We start from the raw sequence: 23,853 nt of genomic DNA, 5'->3' as shown, positions 1-23,853 counted from the left end.
AGCTGCAGGGCTGCTGGATGGCATCCTCATTTCCAAGTGCTGCATCATCCTGCTGAAACCCAAGCAGAATGTTCTAGCCTGGTTAAGGCATGGATGCTGGGCTCACTGGGAAAGACATGGTGAGGAACCCCGGAGAAAGCATCTCCCAGATCCAGGCCACAGAGCCTCATGAGCCTCACGAGTCAGTCCTCACTGAAGATGCTGGTGCCACAGGATTTGGACTCATTGTTTTTCTGTGGCTGGAAAGCAACTTAAATGATCAAGAGATGAAGTACATCGAGCAAAATATTAATGACTGTTAGATCAAGATGATGGGCATATGGATGGTCATTGACTATGCTCTTTGTAGGCACTGTTGAAGATCCTCACAAATAAAAGGGTTTAGGGGGCACCCAGCTGACTCAGTTGGAAGAGCATGAGACTCTTGATCTCAGGGACATGAGTTCACACCCCATGTTGTGTGTAGAGATTACTTAAAGAAATAAACTTAAATAAATAACCCCCCAAAAATAAAAATGAAATGTTTGGAAAAGGCCCACGATGCAATAATAATAATAACAACAATATTAACGATAACAAGTGTTGGTGAGGAAGTTGAAGGCCTCATCCACTGTTGGTGGGAATGTAAAATGGAAAACAGTTTGGCAGTTCTCCAGAAGATTAAAAATAGAATGACCATATGACCTGGTAATTCCACTCTTAGATAGATACACAAGGACAATGAAATGTTATGTCCACGCAAGAACTTGTGCACAAATGTTAAGAGCAGCCAAAAAGTGGAAACAACTCAAATGTCCTTCAGCTGATGAGTGGACAGAATATGCCATATCCATGCAATGGAATGTGATTTGGCAATACAGAAATAAGCTACTGAAACTACGACATGGACGAACCTTGAAATATTATGCTGAGTGCAGGAAGCCTGTTACAAAAGACCATATATTATATGCCTTCATTTATATGCAATGTCCCAAATAGGCAAATGCATAGAGACAGTCAGTTAGTGGTTGCCTAGGGTGGGGGAGGATGAATTGGTAGGTGAAGGCTAAGAAGTGCAGGACTTTTTGGGGGGAAGAAATATTCTAATATTGATTTATATGTGAATATGCTAAAAATGACTGAATTCTACACTGTAAAGGGGCAAATTTCATGGTATGTGAATGATACTTTGATAAAGCTGTTAGCAAAAAACAAAAAAGGGAATTAATATGTTACAAAGCGTAGCCCTTTGTTATATCCTCCTTTAAAAAAAGCTTTTTTTTTTTTTTTAATATTTATTTATTGGGGCACCTGGGTGGCTCAGCCAGCTAAGCATTTGCCTTCAGCTCAGGTTATGATCTCAGGGTTCTGGGATCAAGCCTCACATCCAGCTCCCTGCTCACTGGGGAGCCTTTCTCCCTCTCCTCCCCACTCATGCTCTCTGTCACTCTCTCTGTCTCTCTCTCTCAAACAAATTTTTAAAGATTTAATTTATTTATCTGAGAGAGAGAGAGGAAGAGAGTGAGAGAGTGCGAGTAGGGGTAGGGGCAGAGGGAGAGGGAAAGAGAAACTCAAGCAGACTCCCCGCTGAGCCTTTAGCTCCAGTCAGACTCCATCTCCGACCTGAGCAAGAGTTGGTCGCCTAACAGACTGAGCCACTCAGGCGTCTCTCAAACTACTTAAAACCGTGGATATAATTTTAAGTTGTAATACTGAATATTCAATAGTGCAAAAGTTATTTTTTCTAAAATTTTGATAGTGGAATTTTAGTTATGTTAGAAAATGGTCCTTATCTTTACATTACATATTGCAGTTAAAATAGGACACCAAAACACTGTTTGGGATTTGCTCTCAAATGATACAAAATGCCAGAGTGGCTGGGGAGTGGGTTAGGGACCAGCCCTGGGTTTGGGGTGCCTGGTTAAGCGTGGCACTCGTGGTTTCAGCTCAGATCCTGATCTCAGGGTTTTGGGGTAGACCCCCCCAGGTGGGCTCCCGCTCTGTGCAGAGTTGCTTGGGATTCTCTCTCTCCCTCTCCATTTGCCCTTCCCCTCTCTAAAATAAGTGAGTCTTTAAAACAAAAAGAGGTTTTGAAAATTCCTTAAAGAACCACCACGAAGAGCACAGAGAACATGGATTGGTGAATCCGCCCTGTGCAGAAAATGGCCCGGGACGTGGAAAGTGCGTGGAAAACGTCTTCCCCGAGATGGGCCAGGGCTCAGATCGGCGTGGAAGAAATGCGCACCCCAACCTCACACACGCCGGCCAGGGGAGCCGAGTGCAGGTCTGTCGCCAAGAAAGGTGACCCAAGGCCCTGTCTGCACCTCCCTTTGCAAACCTAGGTTTCGCCCTCAGAAGTCTGACGACGCCAGTTGTCCGGGCAGGAAAGTTTCTCCACATTTTAGGAGCTGGGATTTTCACCCCCAGGATTTCTCATTTTCCGTTATTGTCAAGGAAACATAAATGTGGTGAAAATCTCGGTTATGACAACATCGTGTTTAGCCAGGACCAAACATTCCGATTTATGGAAGAGGTATCTGATGATTTATGAGGGATGCCGGCCTTCATTACCGACCCGATGAACAGAAACACCGGGGCACGGACATAACATTTGAGTACGTGGCTTTGTCTTACATAAAAAGGACATCAAGGGGCGCCTGGGTGGCTCAGTGGTTAAGCGTCTGCCTTCGGCTCAGGTCATGATCCCAGGGTCCTGGGATCGAGCCCCGCATCGGGCTCCCTGCTCGGCGGGAAGCCTGCTTCTCCCTCTCCCACTCCCCCTGCTTGTGTTCCCTCTCTCGCTGTGTCTCTGTCAAATAAATAAATAAAATCTTGGGGCACCTGGGTGGCTCAGTCGGTTAAGCGACTGCCTTCGGCTCAGGTCATGATCCTGGAGTCCCTGGATCGAGTCCCGCATCGGGCTCCCTGCTCGGCGGGAGGCCTGCTTCTCCCTCTCCCACTCCCCCTGTTTGTGTTCCCTCTCTCGCTGTGTCTCTCTCTGTCAGATAAAATCTTAAAAAAAAAATAGAACATCAAGACACTTATTTTTACTTCGTCCCCAGGAAGGTGTATTTGTGAAGCCAGCGTCTTTGACAGCTGGAGCTGGAGGCCGGCGGCCCCCAGACACTCCCAACCCCGCGCTGCCAGAGAGCCTTGTGGGAGCTGTAGTCCGAGCCTCAGCGCAGGACCAGGCCGGGAATGGGCTAGAGTGGACTGCAACTCCCAGGAGGCCACGCTCCTGGGTGACACCTACTTTCCGGCACCGCCCACTATTTTCCTTCCTCGGGAGGACCCGCCCCGCGGAGCCTCTGGGAAATGTAGTACGAGGCCATAGGCGTCTAGGCCCGCCACCTGGAGGACAAAGCTAGTGTAACTTTAATTCCCTATAACTTTTAGAATACTTCTCAGGCTTCTTGGCGTCTCCGGAGCCGCCGATTGCGCGCTTCTGGGGTGCGGGAACCTGACCAACGGTAACTTCGGGGAATTACAGTGAGAGAAATCTGTCTCACTGCCCCCTAGGCCCGGCCGGGGAGCCTAGGCTCCCAGGCACGCAAGGCCCCGTTCCCAGCCCGGCCCGGTCGTGCATGCCCATTGGGCGGACAGCCCCGCCTCCGCGCCTTCTGGGAAACGTAGTCTGACTCTCCGGGCTCTCGGCGGTGCCGACTGCTGGACTGGGGCTGGGCTCCGGCCGCAGGACTACAACTCCCGGAATGCCCATGCGGCGGGGCCCGTCGCTCCGGGGTCCCCGGCCGCGCTCTCCCATTGGTCAGGGGCGGCCGCGCGGGGTTTTCGGGTCGTGGTAGTTCCGCTTCGTCCTCGGCGCCGCCGGCCGCGCGGCTCTGGTTTTTCTGCTGTGTGGGGCGCCCCGGGCGGTCTCTCCGGAGCCCCGAGCCGGTGGGCGCTGGGGGGAGCGGCTGGGGCTGCAGGCGTCTCCTTGAGGACCTCGGAGTCGGAAGAGGCCGTGGCCGCGGGGCCCCTGGCAGCCCGCCCCCCGGGGAGGGGCCGCGCGCCCTCCCTTCCCGGCTGGGTCTGGACCCTGCTCCCGGGCTCGGTGGGAGCCGGTGCCGCGGCCCGTCGTTGTGGCCCCGCGAGGCGGAGGACCTCCGTAATCCTGCAGTCCTTGCATCTGCGAAGTCCCGTAACCAGGAGGGACCGGAACAAAACCCCCCAGCTCCCAGATGGCCTCAGCTACCGCACATTCCCGTCAGCCGGAAGGGAACGTGTCTCAGTTCGCTTTTACGCAGCCGCCATAGCCATGATTCCAAGACGTGTGACCTCTGAGCTCAGGCTCCCTTTGAACCAGGGGCGCCTGGGTGGCTCCGTCGGTTAAGCGCCTGCCTTCGGTCAGGTCACGGTCCCAGCGTCTTGGGATCGAGCCCCGCATCGGGCTCCTTGCTTGGCAGAGAGCCTGCTTCTCCCTCTCCCTGCTCTGCCTGCCGCTACCCCTGCTTGCGCTTTCTCTCTGACAAGAAATAAATAAAATCTTAAAAACCACCCCAGGAGGTGGGAACTGCGTCCTAGGGCTGTTCCGAGGACTAAGAAAATTTCCATCAGGTAAAGTGCTTACTTCAAGGCAGCGCCCAGCGGGGAAAGGGAACCCTTGGCAAATGTTAACATTATTATCAGCAAATACTAACGTTATCATTTTTCTGTACCTGGTGGTGTAAAAAAGGAAGGGGAATCCTAAAGGGAACTGTTCGTTTGGTCTTGAAGATAACAAGTTGATCAAGAATGGGTGGGAACATCTTAGTGCAAGGGCGGCTCACCTCTGAAATGGCTGATGCAGACCCCTGATGCCCCCCAGGAAGGCCCAGGTGTATCCCTCAGAAGCCAGAACGCTTTCAGGACACCTCCCTGTACACATGGGTGCAATCTTCCCACTCCCACATAGCCCCTCCCTGCTCTTCTGGGAACTTTGCAGGGGTGAGGGTCCTGGCTCAGCAGACATGTGGGTGACATTTCAGGGGCAGGTAACCTTCGATGACGTAGCAGTGGACTTCACCCAGGAGGAGTGGGGCCTGCTGGGCCCTGCCCGCGGACCCTGTACCGTGATGTGATGCTGGAGACCTTAAGACACCTGGTCCCTGTGGGTGAGGCTCTTCCCCATGTCAACTTCGATTTGCCTGGGGTCTTGGCAGAGTGGGTTTGATTTAGCTGGGAGTGTGGAGTCACGGGGGGATTTCTCCTCATCAAACCTCACAGCCTGAGACGACGGCCTGGTTCATTTTGTAGAGCATGTGACTCTTGAGCTTGGGGTTGTGAGTTCAAGCCCCATGTTGGACATAGAGTTTACTTAAAAACAATTTTAAAAAATGTTGTCACAAAATGTATATGAAAAAAACCAAAACCTCACAGCTTGATCATTCATTTGCACAGGACCTTGGAACCTCAAGCCAGATATTGTTGCCCACCTAGAACTTGGAGTAGAGCAACGGATGATGGACAGAGGACTCTCCCAAGATTCCTGCCTAGGTGAGATGGGGAAAAGATCTTTACAGTCAGTGTTTGTTTATATGTTCCTTCATATCTTCCTTTTCTAGTGCTTTTCATTACCTTTGGCATTTCCATAACTACGTCTGGGATCTTTTTCCTATTGCTCAGAGTTCTTTTAGAGTGACAAAATGCCCTCATTTTGTGTTTGCCTGAAAATGCCTTTATTTCATCTTCATTTTGGAAAGATAACGTAAACAGAATTTTAGGTTGTCAGGTTTTTTTTGTTGTTATTGTTGTTTTTTCTTTTTCTCAGCACTTTAAAGACATCATGCCATTGTCTTCTGGACTCCAAGGTTTCTGTTGAGAAGTCAACCTTCATCTTACTATTGTTACTTTGAAGACAATGGGTATTTTTTATTTTTTTGCCAACAATACTTTTAAAGTGCACAAAATTTAAATATTCAATTGAAAATTTTTGATAAATGTATGCACATATGTAATTCTTACCGAAATAAAGTTGACATTTTCATTATTTCACAAAGTTCCTTTGTTACCTCTTTCCATTTAAGAAAGGCAACCACTGTTGAGATTTTTTTTTCCACCATAGGTTATTTTTGCCTTTTCTAGAACTTCATATAAAGAGAATCATACATTCTTTCTTTTTTTTTTAAAAGATTTTATTTATTTATTTGACAGAGAGAGAGAGATCACAAGTAGGCAGACAGGCAGGCAGAGGGAGAGGGAGAAGCAGGCTCCCCGCTGAGCACAGAGCCCGACATGGGGCTCGATCCCAGGACCCTAGGATCACGACCTGAGCCGAAGGCAGCTGCTCAACCAACTGAGCCACCCAGGTGCCCCCATATATTATTTCTTTTGTATAAGGTTTACCCATCCATGATATTATATGCATTATTATTTCATTCCTATTTACTCTTTACTATTGAGGGACATTTTACTTTTTGATGATTTACAATTTATCCATTCTCTTGATAATGAACATTTGGATTGTTTCTAGTTTGGGGCTATTATGAATAATGCTGCTATGGATATTCTTGTGCAATGTTTTTAGTGGACTTGTGTTTTTATTTCTCTTGAGTAAATATCTAGGAGTGGACTTGTTGAGTGATAGATTAACAGTTTTGATTGGTAGTGCCTTAGATCAGTTGGGGAAGATTTTATGTCTTAACATGTTGAGTCTTCTAACTTTGGGATCATGGTATATTTATTTAGGTAATTCTCTCAAGCAGTATTTTGCAGTTTTTAAGCATATGGGTCATGCACATCTTTTACTAATTTTATTCCTAGAAATTTGGCATTTTTGATGCTATTGTAAATCTTATTTTTAATTTCATTTTCTGATTGTTGCTAGTGTATATAATTTTTTCTTTGACATTCTATCCTGTGTGAGCTTGCTAAAATCACTTAATTGTTTTAGTAATTAATTTTCAATGTCTTTAGATATTTTATACAATCATGTCATCTTCAAATAAAGATTGCTTTATTTTTTCCTTTTCAGACTTTATGCTTTTTCGTTTTTCATATTATTATACCAGCTAGGACCTCTAGTACTTTTTTTAAAAAATTGATGTGAAATTAACATACAGTGAGACATGCTGCTTCTAAGAGTACAGCCCAAAAAAGTTTTGCAAATGTATATTTGTGTGACTCATACTCCAATCCACACAGAATATTTCCATCCCCATACATTTCCTTATGTATTTTTCCACTTAGGACTCCCCCAGCGTGGCAACCATTCTTCTGATATCTGTCACCATAGATACCCAGTACAGTATTAAATAAACGTGATAAGAATGAACATCCTTGCCTTGCTCCTGATATTAGGGGATAGCATTCAGTATTTCACCATTAAATATGATCTGTTGCCCTTTAACAAATTGAGAAAGTTCTATTCCTGGATTGCTGAGTTTGTTTTTTTGTTTTGTTTTGTTTTGTTTTATTATGAATGGGTGTTGTCAAATGCTCTATATGCATCTATTGACATGATTGAGGTTTTTTTCCTCCGTTCCATTGATTTCTGCTTTCTATTATTTCCTTCCATTGTTTTGGCTTAATTTGCTTTTCTTTTCTCTGGCTTTTTGGGGTAGAAGCTTAGTTTATTAATTTTAATGCTTTCTTCCTTTCTAATGTTTGCATTTATAGCTATGTATTTTCCTTTGAGTCTTTTTTCAACTGCATCCTGCACATTTTCACATGTTGTATTTTCATTATTGTTCAGTTCATTATTGTTTTTGTTTTCCAAATGCCTTGAACGGAATCGTAATGAAAATACAACATATGAAAGTGATTTTTTCTTTGATTTGTGAAGGACATTGTTCAGTTTCCAAATATGAGGGGATTTCTGTTATTGATGTCTAGATTATTTCCATTGTGGTTGAAGAAAATATTCTGTATGAGTTCAGTCCTTTTAAATTTATTTATCGATTGATTTATTTTTTTAAAGATTTTATTTATTTATTTGACAGAGAGATAGTGTAAGTAGGCAGAGAGGCAGGCAGAGGGAGAGGGAGAAGCAGGCTCCCCGCCGAGCCGGGAGCCCGATGCGGGACTCGATCCCAGGACCCTGGGATCATGACCTGCGCTGAAGGCAGCCACTTAACCAACTGAGCCACCCAGGCGCCCTCCTTTTAAATTTATTGAGAAATGTTTTTATGACACAGCATATGGTCTATTTTGATGAATGTATATTCTGCTACTGTTGGGTGCAGTGTTTGATAAAGACCTGTCATCACTTTAAAGTCTTGGCTTCTTTTTACTTCTTTCTGTCATTCTGGCCTGGATGAGGCTCCCACTTGTGTTTCAGTTCTCTCTGAAAGGCAGGCGCAATTTATCAACTGTTCTTTCTTTCTTTCTTTTTAAAATATTTTATTTATTTTTCAGCGAGAGAGCAAGAGAGAAAGAGAGAGCACAAGCAGGGAGAGCAGCAGGCAGAGGGAGAAGCAGGCTCCCCGCTGAGCAGGAAGCCTGATGTGGGACTCGATCCCAGGACCCTGGGATCATGACTTGAGCCGAAGGCAGACACTTAACCAACTGAGCCACCCAGGCATCCCTATCAACTGTTTTTTAGAGAGCAGAGAGGGTTTACAGGGAACAAATGAATGAAATCAGACAGAACTGATGGTTTAGTTCTTAAATCTCTGGGTATGGTGCTTTAAACCCACACTGCCTGTGAACTTTCACCTTTTTTGGGGTGTCTTTAATATGTACCCAGTAGAAAGTTACATTTTAAAAGTGGGAATTTAGTCTCATGTGTATCTTTCCCCCAGAGACTGTCATTTAGAATGGTTTTACTAGCTTTATTTATAACATTGAAGTATGTAATGAAGTGCTAAAAAGTTTGATATCGGATGTCAAAATCACAAGATTTTCTCTACAGATTGTTGCCCTTGAACACTGAATACCTAGAATGGTACCTTTGATCAGTCTGGAAAAAAAATCTCTGCTCTTATCTTTTCAAATGTTTCCTCTGCTTCGATCTCTCTTGTAACTCCAGCTACACATTAGTCCTTTTGTCAGGTGTTCTGTTTTTAAATTCTTTTCTCTCCCTTTGTATCATCATAAAATTTCCACTTACTTCTCTTTGAATTCACAGATTCTTTCTTCTTCTGTGTCCAGTCTGCTGTTAAGCCTAGTCATGGTTTGCTTCACATACTGTATTTTTATTTAATTCCAGAATGGAATTTTCAATTGGTTCTTTTTTCAAATTTTCCGTGAAATTCTGTGTTATGTTTATAATAGGTTGGGCTTTTTCCCCCAGTCAGTGTAAGTGAAATTTTATTGAGGCCCCAGGGCCCCGGGGCTCGGGCACGAGGCCACCCTGTGGGGAAAGGAAGAACTGATGGAGGGGCTTTATTGACCTTCATCTGAAGGTGCAGATGGTTGGTGTGGCCGCACGTCTGGTGGGAGCACAATGTTGTATTTCTGGGCGAGCTGGCAGAGGGAGGGCTGGGATGTCACCTCCAGGCCAAGCGCCAAGTGCAGGGTGCTCTTCCTGGATACTGTAGTCTGAGAGAGTGCAGCCATCCTCCAGCTGTTTGGCCCTCAAAACAGACACTGCTGGTCAAGTGGGATGCCCTCATTGTCTTGGCTTTGACATTCTCAATGGTGTCACTGGGCTCGACCTTGAGGGTAATGTTCTTGCTTGTTAGGGTCTCCATGAAGAACGGCTTCTCTGTGTTTGCCGCTCGGCCACCAAGTTGAAGAGAAAGAGCTATAATAGTTATTTTTAAATCTTTTCCTTCTACTTCTAATGTTTGGTATATCTGCTTCTATTGACTTTTCTTTCTTGATTATGAGTCACATTTTCCTGATTCTTTACCTGTCTAGTCAATTTTTACATACTGGATTCTGCAGACGATGCATTGGAGAGACTATGGATTCTTGTCTTCTACCAAGAGTATGAGTTCTTTTTCTGGTAGGCAGTTAAATTACTACAAATCACCCTAATCCTGATGAGGCTTGGTTTTAGGATTTATTAAGGTAATGTTACTTTGGTTTTGCTTTAGTCCTTGGATGTAGTCCTTATCCTTAGGGTATGGTGTTTCCTCCTAAGGTACAACTTTCTAGAGTCTCACCTGAGTGCCTCGGGTGCTTACTGGGTCACAGCTAAGTCTCCCCACACTGGGTAACTTCTGAAACCTCTGCTCAGCCCTGTAGCAGCTGTTCTGTCAGGTCTTAGCCTTCTATGCATTTGCAGTTGGAGTCCAGTCAAGGTCTCAAGGAGAAACCCTCTGCAGGTTTCCAGATCCCTCTTTGCTCTGCGTGACCTTGCAAAGCCCTCCTCAAATTCAATTCCATAGCCTCTTCCCATGTCAGAAACATAAGACCTACCCCCCTGATGGGAGTCAGGCTGCTAGGGAGCATGATCAGGTACCCTCTCTGTCCACCTCGCAGACATGTCCCAAGCATCCCTGGTGCTCCAGGTGCATCCCCTCTGCCTGGAGTGCTGATCACTCTTTTTGTTTATCCATCTGCCTGTGGAGTCCTTTTGTTCTCTGTGCATTTTGGGCACTGGAGACACAGTGTGAACAGGATGGGCAAGGTTCCTACCACTGTGGAGCCTAAAGCCTCCAGTCTATGGTGTCTGGGGAGGTGCAGACAATAAAGAACAAAAAGAACAAGATGATGTTGACTAATGCGAAACAGTGGTATGAGGGAAATGAAACAGGACAATGAGGTGGAAAGTGATAAGGAACCCATGCAGGCTGGAAGGTTTGGAAGGGTCTCTCCAAGGAGGTGGCCTGAGACTCAAGAGCTGAATGATGAAAAGGGAAGAGGTTGCTGACACCTAAGACTCTGGAGACCAAAGGAAGGTCCTCAAGCAGAGAGGAACTATGTGTTAATGGTGGAAATGGTCGTGCTCAAGGAGAACTAAAGAAACTGAGAATGAGAAGGATCGAGGATAACTGAGGTAGTCTGACCCTGCTTCTGGGTGCTTTGTAAGACTAGATCTAAATTATTATTATTATTATTTTTTTAAATGTCTTAAATAATCTTATTTCTTTTTTTTTTTCTCTTTTTCTTTCAAAGATTTTATTTATTTATTCATGAGAGACAGAGAGAGAGGCAGAGGGAGAAGCAGGCTCCCAAGGAGCAGGGAGCCCGATGTGGGACTCAATCCCAGGACCCCGGGATCACGACCTGAGCCGAAGGCAGACGCTTAACCATCTGAGCCAGCCAGGTGCCCCTAGATCTAAATTATTTTTAATTTCCTTCTAGAATGGAAGAAGAAAGCTAAAAGCCAGGAGTTGTCACCAACAGAGGTCTTTTCTGGGAAAGAGTTATCCAGCAGCATGAACCTGACAAGATCCGCAGTGGATGATGGCTGATGTTCTACCACAGCAGACGACTGGGAATCTGGGGATGAGTCAGAGAAGCAGAAGATGCACGGTGGCAGTTCGGGGCCAATGGAACATAAACAAGGGCAAGTAGTGACCCGGGATGGGGTTGGGGAAATGCTGAAGGTGTGGGAAAATGCAGCTTCAATTCAGAGTTTGTTTCTTCACGGAGATTTCTTGTCAAAGAATATTTCCATCAAATTGACTCAATTCAAAGCTTACATCATAATTTCATTTTAAAAAATCATCAGGAAATCTTGGTAGGGAAGAAACCTTGTAAAGGCAGTCCATGTGGAAAAGCCTTGGGAAAACTGTCTAAGTTGATTGAGCATGGTAAATATACCAACCAGAGGGTATACCTTTCTACACACGAGATAATTAATGTAGGAGAGAAATTCTACGGATGTAAAGAAATTGGAGATTTTTTTACCTATAGCTCACCCCTCTCTCAGGTCATGAGAACTCATACTAAGGAGAAACCCTATGCATGTAACAAATGTGGGAAAACCTTTAAGAAACTTTCATCTCTTTCTTAACATCTGAGAAATCACGATAGAGAGAAAGCCTATGAATGTAATGAATGTGGGAAGTCTTTCTGGCAGAGCCTTCACCTCATTTTACAGCAGAGAACTCACACTGGTGAGAAACCTTATGAATGTAATGAATGTGGAAAGTCTTTTAGCCAAAATTCTCATCTTAATGTACACCGGAGAATTCATACTGGAGAGAAACCCTATAAATGTGATGAATGTGGAAAATCCTTCAATGGAAGGTCCAATCTTAATGTGCGTAAGAGAACACATACTGGAGAAAAACCCTATAAATGTAACGAATGTGGGAAAGCCTTTAGTGACCGCTCCTCCTACATGTAACACGAAAGGACGCACACTGGAGAGAAACCATACAGATGTGATGAATGTGGAAAAGCCTTTGGTCACATCTCTCACCTTACAGTTCACAAGAGCATCCATACTGTTGAGAAGCAATATAAATGTAACAAATGTGGGAAAACATTCAGTTTTCATTTATCCTTCACTCAACATAAGAGAACGCACACTAGAGAGAAACTGTATAAATGTCATCAATGTGGGAAAGCTTTCAATCAAGGTTCTAATTTTATTGGGCACCATAGAACTCATACCAGAGAGAAAAAACTACATATTTTATTTTAATATATAAAAACTGTACACACACATTTAAATTTTGTGGTTTTTGATGCATCCCCAGAGAAGGGCTGAACCTGAGTGGCATTTGATACCTAGGAAAAATTTTTTAATTAGTGAGATCAAAACTCTCTTCAGTAATATTAATTAATGTGATTACCCAATGTGGGAAGGGCTATTGCTCAGAAATCAAAATAGGTTGATAATATTTGACTGAATGATTGATGTACCTACCATTCCAAAGAGCTAGAGTGTGATTATTTGCTTCATTGTTCCCCCAATGCTAGAAAATTGGGCTGCTTCTAATTTGTTTCAGGAATTCATTATAAACTATAATTATGAACGCTGTGTAGAAACATGGAAAATGCCTATAATACAGTTGACCCTTGAACAACACAGTTTTGAACTGTGCAGGTCTACTTATATGTGGATTTTTTTCAATAAATACAGTAGAGTATTGTAACTTTTTCTTCCTTATGATTTTTTTTCTTCTAGCTTACTTTATTATAAGAATACGGTATATAATATATAAGATATGTGTTAATCAACTGACTTTGTATTATCGGTAAGATTGCTAGTCAATAGGAGGCTATTAGTCAAGTTTTTGGAGAGTCAGTTATATGCGGATTTTCAGCTGTACAGGGGTCAGCACTCCCAACCCCCACGTTGTTCAAGAGTCAACTGTAGTGAAATGTGAACTGTTGTGACTGCGTTACCCTATATGTGCATTTGGAGAAGGGCTTAGAAGAAAACAGAAATGAACGTAGCTGATCAATAAGTCTTTGGATATTGTGTGGCTTTCCTTTTCTTTTTATGTTCAAAACTGCTACAATTTTATGCGGCACCTGCGTGGCTCGGTTGAGCATCCTGATTCTTGGTTTCGGCTCAGGTTATGAGATCGAGCCCTGTGTCGGGCCCCACAAGTTTCTCTCCCTCTCCCTCTGCCCCCTCCCCCGCTCACACGTTCTCTCTCTTTCTTTCTCAAATAAATAAATCTTTTTTTTTTTTTTAACTGCTACAATTTTACAGTAAATGAAAAGACAAAGAGGAGAGGGGCACTAGGGTGACACAAAGTATCCGATTCTTGGTTTTGGCTCGGGTTGTGATCTCAGGGTTGTGAGACTGAGTCCTGGGACGGGCTCTATGCTGATACGCAACTGTTCCAGAACATGTAGAAAGCTGAATATTTACCTCTCTTGTCATACCAGTTTGTCAAAACTCAAAGAACAATTAAAGGCCAGTATCTCTCAGGACTATTAATGGAAAATTTCCAGATCAGATCCTGCCAGGAAAGATGGTATAGCTAGCACATTTGAATTCAGGAACATCCACTCCAGGAATCAGGGTACTGAGTATTAGGAAATATATAACCATAATACCCCATTTTAATCAGTCAATGGGGAAACCTAGTCATCTCAATGATTAATGAGAAAGAAGTTGATAAAATTTAATATTTAAAGATTATTTAAGGAAAAAAAAGCCCTGGTACCAGGAAAAAAATATTTTTTAAAAAAAGATTTTATTTATTTATTTGAGAGAGAGAGAGAGAATGAGAGACAGACAGCATGAGAGGAAGGAGGGTCAGAGGGAGAAGCAGGCTCCCCGCGGAGCAGGGAGCCCGATGCGGGACTCGATCCCATGACCCTGGGATCATGACCTGAGCCAAAGGCAGACGCCTAACCAACTGAGCCACCCAGGTGCCCCTTAAGATTTATTTATTTGTCAGAGAGAATGAGCACAAGCAGGGGGAGTGGCAGGCAGAGGCAGAAGCAGGCTCCCCGCCAAACAAGGAGCCCGATGCCGGACTCGATCCCAGGACCCTGGGATCATGACCTGAGCCAAAGGCAGACGCCTAACCAACTGAGCCACCCAGGTGCCCCTTAAGATTTATTTATTTGTCAGAGAGAATGAGCACAAGCAGGGGGAGCGGCAGGCAGAGGCAGAAGCAGGCTCCCCGCCAAACAAGGAGCCCGATGCAGGACTCGATCCCAGGACCCTGGGATCAGGACCTGAGCCGAAGGCAGACGCTTAACGGCTGAGCCACCCAGGCGCCCCAGGAAAAAAATAAAGTATTTTTATCATATGATATCAGGCTTAAATGGTGACAGTAGCACTGAGGTTGGCAAACTAGGGCCCACAGGCCAGATCAGGCCCAAGTGTTTTTGTAAACAGTTTTATTGGAACATGGCCACGCCCAGTCATTTCCATACTGTCTACGGCTGCTTTAACACACTAGGGTGGACTTGAGTAGTTGTGAAAGAGATTGCATAGCCTGAGAAGGTAAAATATTTATTAGAAAAGCCTTGCCAATCCCAGATGCAGAGCCATCTCCATTCCAGTCAGGGAGGACCAAGACAAAAGGTTCCTCACTAGTCCTTTGTATGAACAGGAAATTCACAAAAGGAATACAAATGGACAACAAATACATTAAAAAGTACATGAGTTCATCAGTCATCAAAGAGATGCAAATTAAAATGATGAAAATAAATATTTGAGGGCGCCTGGGTGGCTCAGTTGGTTGAGCGTCTGCCTTCGGCTCAGGTCATGATCCCAGGGTCCTGGGATCGAGCCCAGCGTCAGGCTCCCTGCTCAGCGGGGAGTCTGCTTCTCCCTCTCCCACTCCCCCCGCTTGTGTTCCTGCTCTCGCTCTCTCTCTGTCAAATAAATAAATAAAATCTTAAAAAAAAGTAAATATTTGAGCAGCTGTTATGAGGTAGGCAGTACCCCAATCATGCAGTCTACATTACCTCATTTAATACAGAGATCGTGGTGAAGCAAGTTCTTCTGTTATTTCCATTTTATAGATGCAGAAAACACAGTCTAGAGAGGCTAACTGGCAGGTAAAGATTGACAATGATTTAAAAAGACTATGTTGGAGGGGTGCCTGGGTGGCTCAGTCGTTGGGCGTCTGCCTTCGGCTCAGGTAATGATCTCAGGGTCCTGGGATTAAATCCCACATTAGCGGGGAGTCTGCTTCTCCCTCTCCTCCCCACTCCTGCTCTCTCTCACTATCTCTTTCTCTCTCAAATAAATAAATAAAATCTTTAAAAAATATTATGAAATGGGGGTGCCTGCCTGGCTCAATCAGTAGAGCATGGGACTCTTGATCTTGGGGTCATGGGTTCAAGCCCCATGTTGGGGGTAGAGTTTACTTAAGAAAAAAAAAAAAGAAAACTAAGAAAGTGTAGGAAATGGATTCTATTATTCAGCACCCATGGATAGGTATACCCTCTTTGTAGGGTAGTTAAGTTGGAAGTGTCCAATGCAAAGTACGTTCATGAGTTGATTCAGCAATCTCACCTTTGCAATTTATCCATGGAAATAACTGCTCAGCTATGAAAATGTGGGCAAGACCTTTGTTATAGCATGGTTTATAACAGCAAAATACTGAATGCTCCCCAATAGGAGAACGTTTACGTTATAATGGTGCAAAAATTAAATGGCATATTATTGGGAGACAAAATTAGGTTCATAACAACACGGATGATCCCCATTCTATGAAATTATAAGTCTTTCCCAGGGGAGCTCTGTGGAGAAATGTCACCCACATGTTAATAATTTGTTCCCTGTTGATGGTGGGATTGTAAGCAATATTTGTTCTTTCCCTTTAACTTCAAGTGATTTTGTTTAAAATAAATGTATATAATTGGAATTTAAAAGAACATTATTTTCATCCAGGAATAATATTAAAATCATGAAATCTAAAATTTTCATTATCCCATGTTACTGGGTGGGAAATAGAACCAGATCATTCATGTGTGTGTAGCCAGAGATATTATCAGTGTGGTTATACTGGGAGGTTGACCTAATACACAAGAGCCAGCATGTGTGTATATGAGAGATACAGAGAGAAAGATTAAAAGCTTAAAAAATGAGTCCATAGGGAAACACACTTGCTTCTTTTTTTTTTTTTTAAAGATTTATTTATTTATTTGAGAGAGCGAGAATGAGAGAGAGAGAGAGTACATGAGAGGGGGGAGGGTTAGAGGGAGAAGCAGACCCCCCGCCGAGCCGGGAGCCCAATGCGGGACTTGATCCAGGGACTCCAGGATCATGACCTGAGCCGAAGGCAGTCGCTTAGCCAACTGAGCCACCCAGGCGCCCCCACACTTGCTTCTTAAAAGCCAGCTGTATGGGCCTCAGCAGCTGTGTCAGAAAACAAATGCCTCATCTGGGGACTCTGGTGGAGCAAGACTGGCTCTCCAAGCCAGAGATGTGAGCATGATGGGTTGATGTGTCCCTCATTTGTGAGAAGTAAAAATGTCTTCATCTATAGATGTTCAGGACGTAAACACAACGGACAAAACCAGGATGCAGCTAATGTGAATTTAAAAAAAAAAAGGAAAAAGTATAGCCTTTAAAGAACCCTCCAAATCTACAACGGAATTTCACCAACTCTGAATAAAATTTCCATTCCAGTAAGATACTGATCCTCGATCCCTGTATATGATGTTTATGAATATCTACCTGGATATTCCTCTATGATACGCTACTGAGGAGAGGTGGAAGCAAGGAAAACTCGGTGAGTTCCAAAGAGAGGAAAGCCTTTTCAGGTGAGCCCAGTGCCATGCTGGAGACAAATACCTGGACTGGGTGCAGGTGGGCATCAAAGTGGCTGGTCACTGATGGAGCAACTGCACAAAGGCTCTGGCTTTTGATGACAGTGGGCTGGTGGAACAGAGCCCCAGATTCGGGGCGGGAAAAACCCTGACTGCAAGAATAATTTCCTGAGAATTACTTTTCTTGAGAATCCCCTTAAGCCTAGGGGTGTCTGGGTGGCTCAGTCGGTTGAGCATCGGACTCTTGATTTTGGCTCAGGTCGTGATCTCACAATTGTGAGGTCAAGTCCCATGTTGGGCTTCGTGCTCGGTGGGAGTCTACTTGAGAGTCTCTCCTCCCTCCGCCCCTCCCCCCATTCCTCTCTGTCTCTAAAATAAATAAAATCTGTAAGAAAAAAATCCCCTTAGCCTAGAATTCTGCTGAGTACCCAGAACAGTGAAATGCTCTTCTAGGTACACCACTAAATCATTTTTGGCAAACACCTATTAAGACACAGAACATTCCCATTACCCCAGAAAGTTCTTTCTTGTCCCTTTCTTGTCCCCAGACACTTCTTCCCTATATATCCCAAAGCAGTGATTTCTGTCAGCATGGATTATTTTTGCCAATTCTAGAATTTACTATGGTGAGGTTGTAGTCATATATTTTGTGCATTTTTGTGTCTCCTGCTTTCCCTCAGCAAAAAATTTTTGAGACTTATCTATGTCATTACATAGATCAGTAATTCTTTTTTGTTGCTGTGTAGTATTTACTCCATTGTATAAATATAGCACAATTTATCCATTCTCAGATTGATGGAAACCTGGGATGTTCCCAGTTTTTGCTTACTATGAGTAAAGGTGCTATGAACATACTTATCAAGGTTGTTTTGTTTTTATGGGCATATGCTTTCATTTCTCTTGTGGAAACTCCTAGAGGTGACATGGCTGAGTGGATGTATGCTCAGCTTTTTAAGACACTGTCAGTTCTACAAAGTGGTTGTAATACTTTCTGCAAGTACTGGCCATGTATTAGAATTCCTGCTGCTCCACATCCTCACCAAATTTTGGCATTGCTTTTTCATTTTGGCCATTCTAGTGAATGAGCATTTATTTTTATTTTTTTTAAAGATTTTATTTATTTATTTGACAGAGAAAGACACAGCGAGAGAGGGAACACAAGCAGGGGGAGTGGGAGAGGGAGAAGCAGGCTCCCCGCCAAGCAGGGAGCCCGATGCGGGACTCGATCCCGGGACTCCAGGATCATGACCTGAGCTGAAGGCAGTCACTTAACCAACTGAGCCACCCAGGCGCCCTGAGCATTTTTTTAAAGATTTATTTACTTTAGAGAGAGCACACCAGCGGTGGGTGGGGGAGGAAGGGGAGCAGAGCGAGAGAGAGAGAGAAGCAGATTCCCCACGGAGTGCAGAGGCAGTCGCAGGGCTCAATCCCACAACCCTGAGATCATGACCTGAGCCGAAACCAAGAGTCACTCAACTGACTGAGCCACCCAGGTGCCCCTCTAGTGAGTGTTTAGTGATACCTCATTCTGGTGTGATGACTAATGGTAGTTAATACTTTTTCATGTGCTTATTGGCTGCTTGGCATTGTTTATTCAAGCCTCTCGCCCATTTTTTGTTAGGTTGTTTGTCTTTATTATTGAGTTGTAGGAGTTGTGTATATATTCTGGATACAAGTCCTTTGTTAAATGTATATGCTGCAAATATTTTTTTTTTTAAGGTTTTTTTATTTATTCATTCCAGACACAGAGATACAGAGAGAGAGACAGAACATGAGTAGGGGGAGAAGCAGAGGGAGGGGGAGAAGCAGGCCCCCCGCCGAGCAGGGAGCCCGATGCGGGGCTCCATCCCAGGACCCTGGGATCATGACCTGAGCCGAAGGCAGACGCTTAACCATCTGAGCCACCCAGGTGCCCCTGCAAATATTTTATAAACAAAATTTTAGCAAATTGAATCCAATAATAATAAAATAATAGAAATTTAAAAAGTCATGACCAAGTGGGATTATCTAAAAAAATGCAGGGTCGGTTTAACCAAAATCAATAAATGTATTTCACTGTATTAACAAGCTAAAAAAAAAAATATATGATTATCTCAATACATGCAGAAAAAAATTGACAAAATCCAACAGTCATTCCTGATTTAAAAAACAAACAAACAAACAACTCTCACCAAACTTGGAATAGAAGGCAATGTCCTCAACCTGACAAAGGACATCTACACCAACAGGTAATATCATACCGGTAAAAAACTGAATGCTTACCCCCGAAGATTAGAACAAGGTGAGGATGTCTGATTGCACCACTTCTAATCAACATTGTAATGGAGGTTCTGGCCAAGGCAATTAGCAAGAAAATGGAATAAAAGGAATCTTAGATTGGGAAGGACATTATTTTACTTTTATTTTTTAAGAATTATTCATTTGAGGGACGCCTGAGTGGCTCAGTCCTTAAGCGTCCGGCTTCGGCTCTAGTCATGATCCCAGGGTCCTGGGATCAAGCTCCGCATCGGGCCCCTGCTTGGCAGGAGGCCTGCTTCTCCCTCTCCACTCCCCCTGCTTGTGTTCCTTCTCTCACTGTGTCTCTCTCTGTCAAATAAATAAAATCTTAAAAAAAAAAAAAAAAAAGAATTATTCATCTGAGAGTGAGAGAGAACAATTTGGGGGAGAGGGAAAATCTCAAGCCAACCCCCCACTGAGCACGAAGCCCAATGGGGAGCTCCATCCCAGGACCCCGAGATCACGACCTGAGCGGAAATCAAGAGCCAGAAGCTCAACTGACGGAGCCATCCAGTTGTCCTGGAAAAGACATTTAAAAAAAATCCATCTTTGCTTCAAAAGATACCATAAACAAAGTAAAAGGTAAGTCAAAACTTGGAAAGGATAACATTCCTAATAAAGGATTAATGTTAAATTTCTGTGAAGAACTTCTATAAGCCAGGAAGAAAAAGACAACCTGAGAGAAAAACGCATGAAGTGAGATAATTCAAGGAGAGAACACACAAATGGCTAACACTGTGAAAAGATGCTGAATCTCACCAATAAGAGAAGAGCAAACATCTCAGAATGAAATACCATTTTCTACCCATACTTTTTAATTTAAAAAGCTGACACTACCAAGCATTGGTGAGCATGTGGAGCAAGTGGAACTCCTAACCGTTGCTAAGAGGTGTACGAAAAGGTGCAGTCCTGGGGCACCTGGGTGGCTCAGTCGTTAAGCGTCTGCCTTTGGCTCAAGTCATGATCCCAGCGTCCTGGGATTGAGCCCCGGGTCGGGCTTCCTGCTCAGTGGGAGCCTGCTTCTCCCTCTCCCACTCCCCCTGGTTGTGTTCCCTCTCTCGCTGTGTCTCTCTCTGTCAAATAAATAAATAAATAAAATCTTTAAAAAAAGAAAAGAAAAGGTGCAATCCTTTTGGAAACATCTACCAACATTGGACATAAATATTCATTTGCTATGGCCCATCAGGACCACTCTGAGGGCTTACCCCAGAGAGCCCCTGCGTCTGTCCATAAGGAGACCTGTATATGAATTTTCATAGCAACATCATTTATAGGAGCTGGAAGCCTTTTGCTTGCAATGCTTTTCCCCAGATACCTGCATGGCTGGCTTTCTCCCTGCCTTTAGGTCTTTGCTTGCATATTACCTTCTTAGTGGGCCCTTCCCTGAGCCACCAACTTAAAATCACAACCACCTCCTCCCCGATTCTTTGCCCCCCTCCTTACTTGGCCTTTAGCAATTAACCCCATCCGATGTGTTATATATTTTACTTATTTCTCTCTCTCTTTTTTTTAAGGTTTTATTTATTTGTCAGAGAGAGAGAGCACAAGCAGAGGGAGCAGCAGGCAGAGCAGGCAGAGGGAGAAGCAGGCTCCCTGCCAAGCAAGGATCCCCTGCAGGGCTCGATTCCAGGACCCTGGAATCATGACCTGAGCTGAAGGCAGACGCTTAACCGACTGAGCCACCCAGGCGTCCCTTTACTTACTTTTCTATTGTGCACTCTCCTCCAGAATGTGAGCTCCTTGAGGTTAGTGGTTTTGTGATTTTTACTCACTACTTTATTCCCAGCTCCTGCATTATAGGTTCTTATTTTTTTTAAGGATTTGTTTACTTATTTGAGAGAGAGACAGAGACACAGAGAGCACATGAGAGAGTTGGGGGGAGGGACAGACAGAATCTCCAGCAGACACCCTGCTGAGCCCGGAGCCTGATGCGGGGGCTCAGTCTCAGGACCCTGAAATCATGACCTGAACTGAAACTAAGAGTTGGATGCTTAACTGACTGAGCCACCCAGGCACCCTGCATAGTAGGTTCTTTAATGAATATTTACTGAAGGAACCTAAGTGGCCATCAAAAGTAGACAGTATAAACAAGTTCTGGTATATTCATTGAACAGGAAACTAGACAGCGGTGAAAATAAATAAAGCTTCACATATCAAAAAGGATAAATCTTGCAATGATAAATACATGGAGCAAAAATGCAAGTTGCAGATAAAATCTTATATTGATACATTTATATGAATGCAATGCAAAGTAAATGTTTTGTATTGCTCTGGGATACATATATGTTGTAAAACTTCCAAAAACACAGAGCAATCCATATTTCATTCAGGATAGTGGCTGTCTCTGAAAGGCAGTTTCTATGGAAGAGGGGAACATGGGGGTTTCGGCTACATGGATAATTTTTTTTTTCAGCTTAGGAGTGTTTTCATAGGGTTTCACTGAATTCCTCACAACTTTATTATATTTTACATGTTTTTCTTAAAAGAAAAATGAGCAGGGCGCCTGGGTGGCTCAGTTGGTTAAGCGACTGCCTTCGGCTCAGGTCATGATCCTGGAGTCTCAGGATCGAGTCCCACATCGGGCTCCCTGCTCAGCAGGGGGTCTGCTTCTCCTTCTGACCCTCTTCCCTCTCGTGCTCTCTCTCATTCTCTCTCTCAAATAAATAAATAAAATCTTTAAAAAAAAAAGAAAAGAAAAGAAAAGAAAAATGAGCATACCTCTACCATTAAATCCCTGGGACGAGAAAAGCTGGAGGCTGAGTGCTGAGCTGGTGACAAAGGCAGCAAGGAAGAGCTGTGCAAGGGGAAGCTTCTGCATGGCCACTGACAGCAGAGAGGCATGCTGACTTCCACGTGGAGGACTCACAATCCCACAGAATGTTGAACTTAATGACTCCTGGGCTCCTAGCTGGTGAAGATGAGTTAATCCTAGGATCTGAGAGCACAGATAACTTCAAGTCTAACTTATTTGTACTAGTTATTTTACTATTGGTGACCCTACGGTTATACTCTCATGAAAGGTCTTATTTGTTCCAAGAATGTGCCCTGGACTCCCCTTCCTTTACCCTTCATTCTCATCATCTGGCTGTGAAGAAATGGAAGCAGCCGGAGCCCTTCAGGTGGTATGGGGTGACCACGCTTTAGGCACCTCTCAGAGGAAAGGCATGCCCCAGGAGAACCTATATTCTCCCACTGCTCTGATCTTGTCCCATTCAGAAAACCGTGGCAGCTCAGAAATAGCTCAGAACCCCACAGTAGGGGCATCCAGGATGGCTGCGCAGCCCAGCCTTTGCGCCCTCACAGCATGGAGAGAACAGAGTGCTAGGCAGCACGCTGGGGTGAATGGAGTGGGGGAGGGCTTGCGTCAGGGAAGCAGAATCCTCACACCCCTGCAACCCATTCTCCACCCAAAAAGGCCTTTGGTGAATAGCCGTTCCTTGAGAAGCCTGCTTTGCTCTGGGTATTACAGGCTGGACTGCAGCTCACGAAGCAAAACCTCGAACCTACTACCTGTTGTCTCTACCTTTAAAATACCAACGTCCGCAACTGGACGCTGATCACTCTGATCTAAGCTGCCATCATTTCCCACCTGATTACTGCACTGGTTTCAGGGATCATCCTGCTCCTTCCCTCACCCTCTTAGTCTGTTCTCCACACAGAAACAGAAGTGACCTTTTGGTGAGGTCAGAGCTCATCGGTGCTCTGCTCCCAACCATGAGATGGCTTCCCATGTCACTCAAAGCCAGAGTCAGGGCCATCACGGTGCCCCTAAGGCTGTCTGCAGTCAGGCCCCTCATTGCCCCTCCCTGATCACCGTGCTGTTCCCCCAACTGAGCAGCCTAAACTGGGGTGGACAAATGCACAGGCAAGATGAATCAGGAACAAGGAGGAAAAGGTGGGGGGCCAGGGAAGCTCGGGGTGAGGGTCACTTCAAACTCAGGCGGGAGGGAGGTTCCAACAGGGCCCCGAAGAGCTGTCAGTGGGCTCGAGGATTCCAGGTTCAGCCGGCGCTGTAGGCTGGGGGTGGTGGCCCAGGAATCCTCCCTGTGCTGGGTGAGGAGCCCTTTCGTCATCCTGGTCCATGCCCTTGAATAGTGGTTTGGGTAACAGCCGCCAGGCAGAGATTGCGTGAACCATGTTCCCTGCTCTGGTCTTCAGCGCCTCGCAACAAGGAAACATCACAACACAGGTCCGTGGTAATTCAGGCTCCCATTGAGCTTCGCCATCTAGAAGGAGATCTGGGAACGATCCCTCATGTTCTAAACACAAGGGCTTCGTGAGCGAGGAGAAGCTTCAAACCAGCCGCCTCATCTGGAAAGGGAGCTCAGAACAGCCCCTTCCTCACCGTACTGTAAATGTTAAGTGAAAGGACCCCTTGAAAGCGTTCAGACCTGCGTACGGGACGCCGAAGACTATCGGATTTCGTCAAGGTCGCCTTGCTAAGGGCAGCTACCGCGAGCCCCCATTTCACAGACGGGCAAACTGAGGCTCACGGGGCCGCGACCTACCCAGGCCTTCCGGAGCTCGGCAGCGGCGGCAGGGAGGGTGGTCCAGGCCCGGGACAGCCGCGTCCGGTTCGCCGGGGGC

General features: G+C 44.8%; 1 long non-coding RNA gene across 2 annotated transcripts in view; it reads left to right on the top strand.

The window, feature by feature from the left end:
• The window catches only part of LOC123856220 (uncharacterized), a 31,179-nt gene extending 9,188 nt beyond the window's left edge, over window positions 1–21,991 (top strand). Inside the window, exons 2-6 of one of the 2 annotated variants that reach the window (XR_010407969.1) lie at window positions 3,042–4,533; window positions 4,944–5,069; window positions 5,356–5,451; window positions 11,149–11,353; window positions 16,707–21,991. This is a non-coding gene — a long non-coding RNA (uncharacterized LOC123856220). Of the gene's footprint in view, window positions 1–3,041; window positions 4,534–4,943; window positions 5,070–5,355; window positions 5,452–11,148; window positions 11,946–16,706 lie in introns of those variants that run through there. The other variant, XR_006793645.3, reaches the window with a different exon arrangement.
• The last annotated feature ends 1,862 nt before the right edge of the window (window positions 21,992–23,853 follow it).

Source organism: Mirounga angustirostris, unplaced genomic scaffold (assembly GCF_029215605.1).
Source record: "Mirounga angustirostris isolate CCGP_5_RB_7025 unplaced genomic scaffold, mMirAng1.0.hap1 SCAF_16, whole genome shotgun sequence".
NCBI classification, from domain to species: Eukaryota; Metazoa; Chordata; class Mammalia; order Carnivora; family Phocidae; genus Mirounga; species Mirounga angustirostris.
The sequence above is the reverse complement of the archived record's forward strand: the minus strand, read 5'-3'. Positions and strand labels throughout refer to the sequence as shown.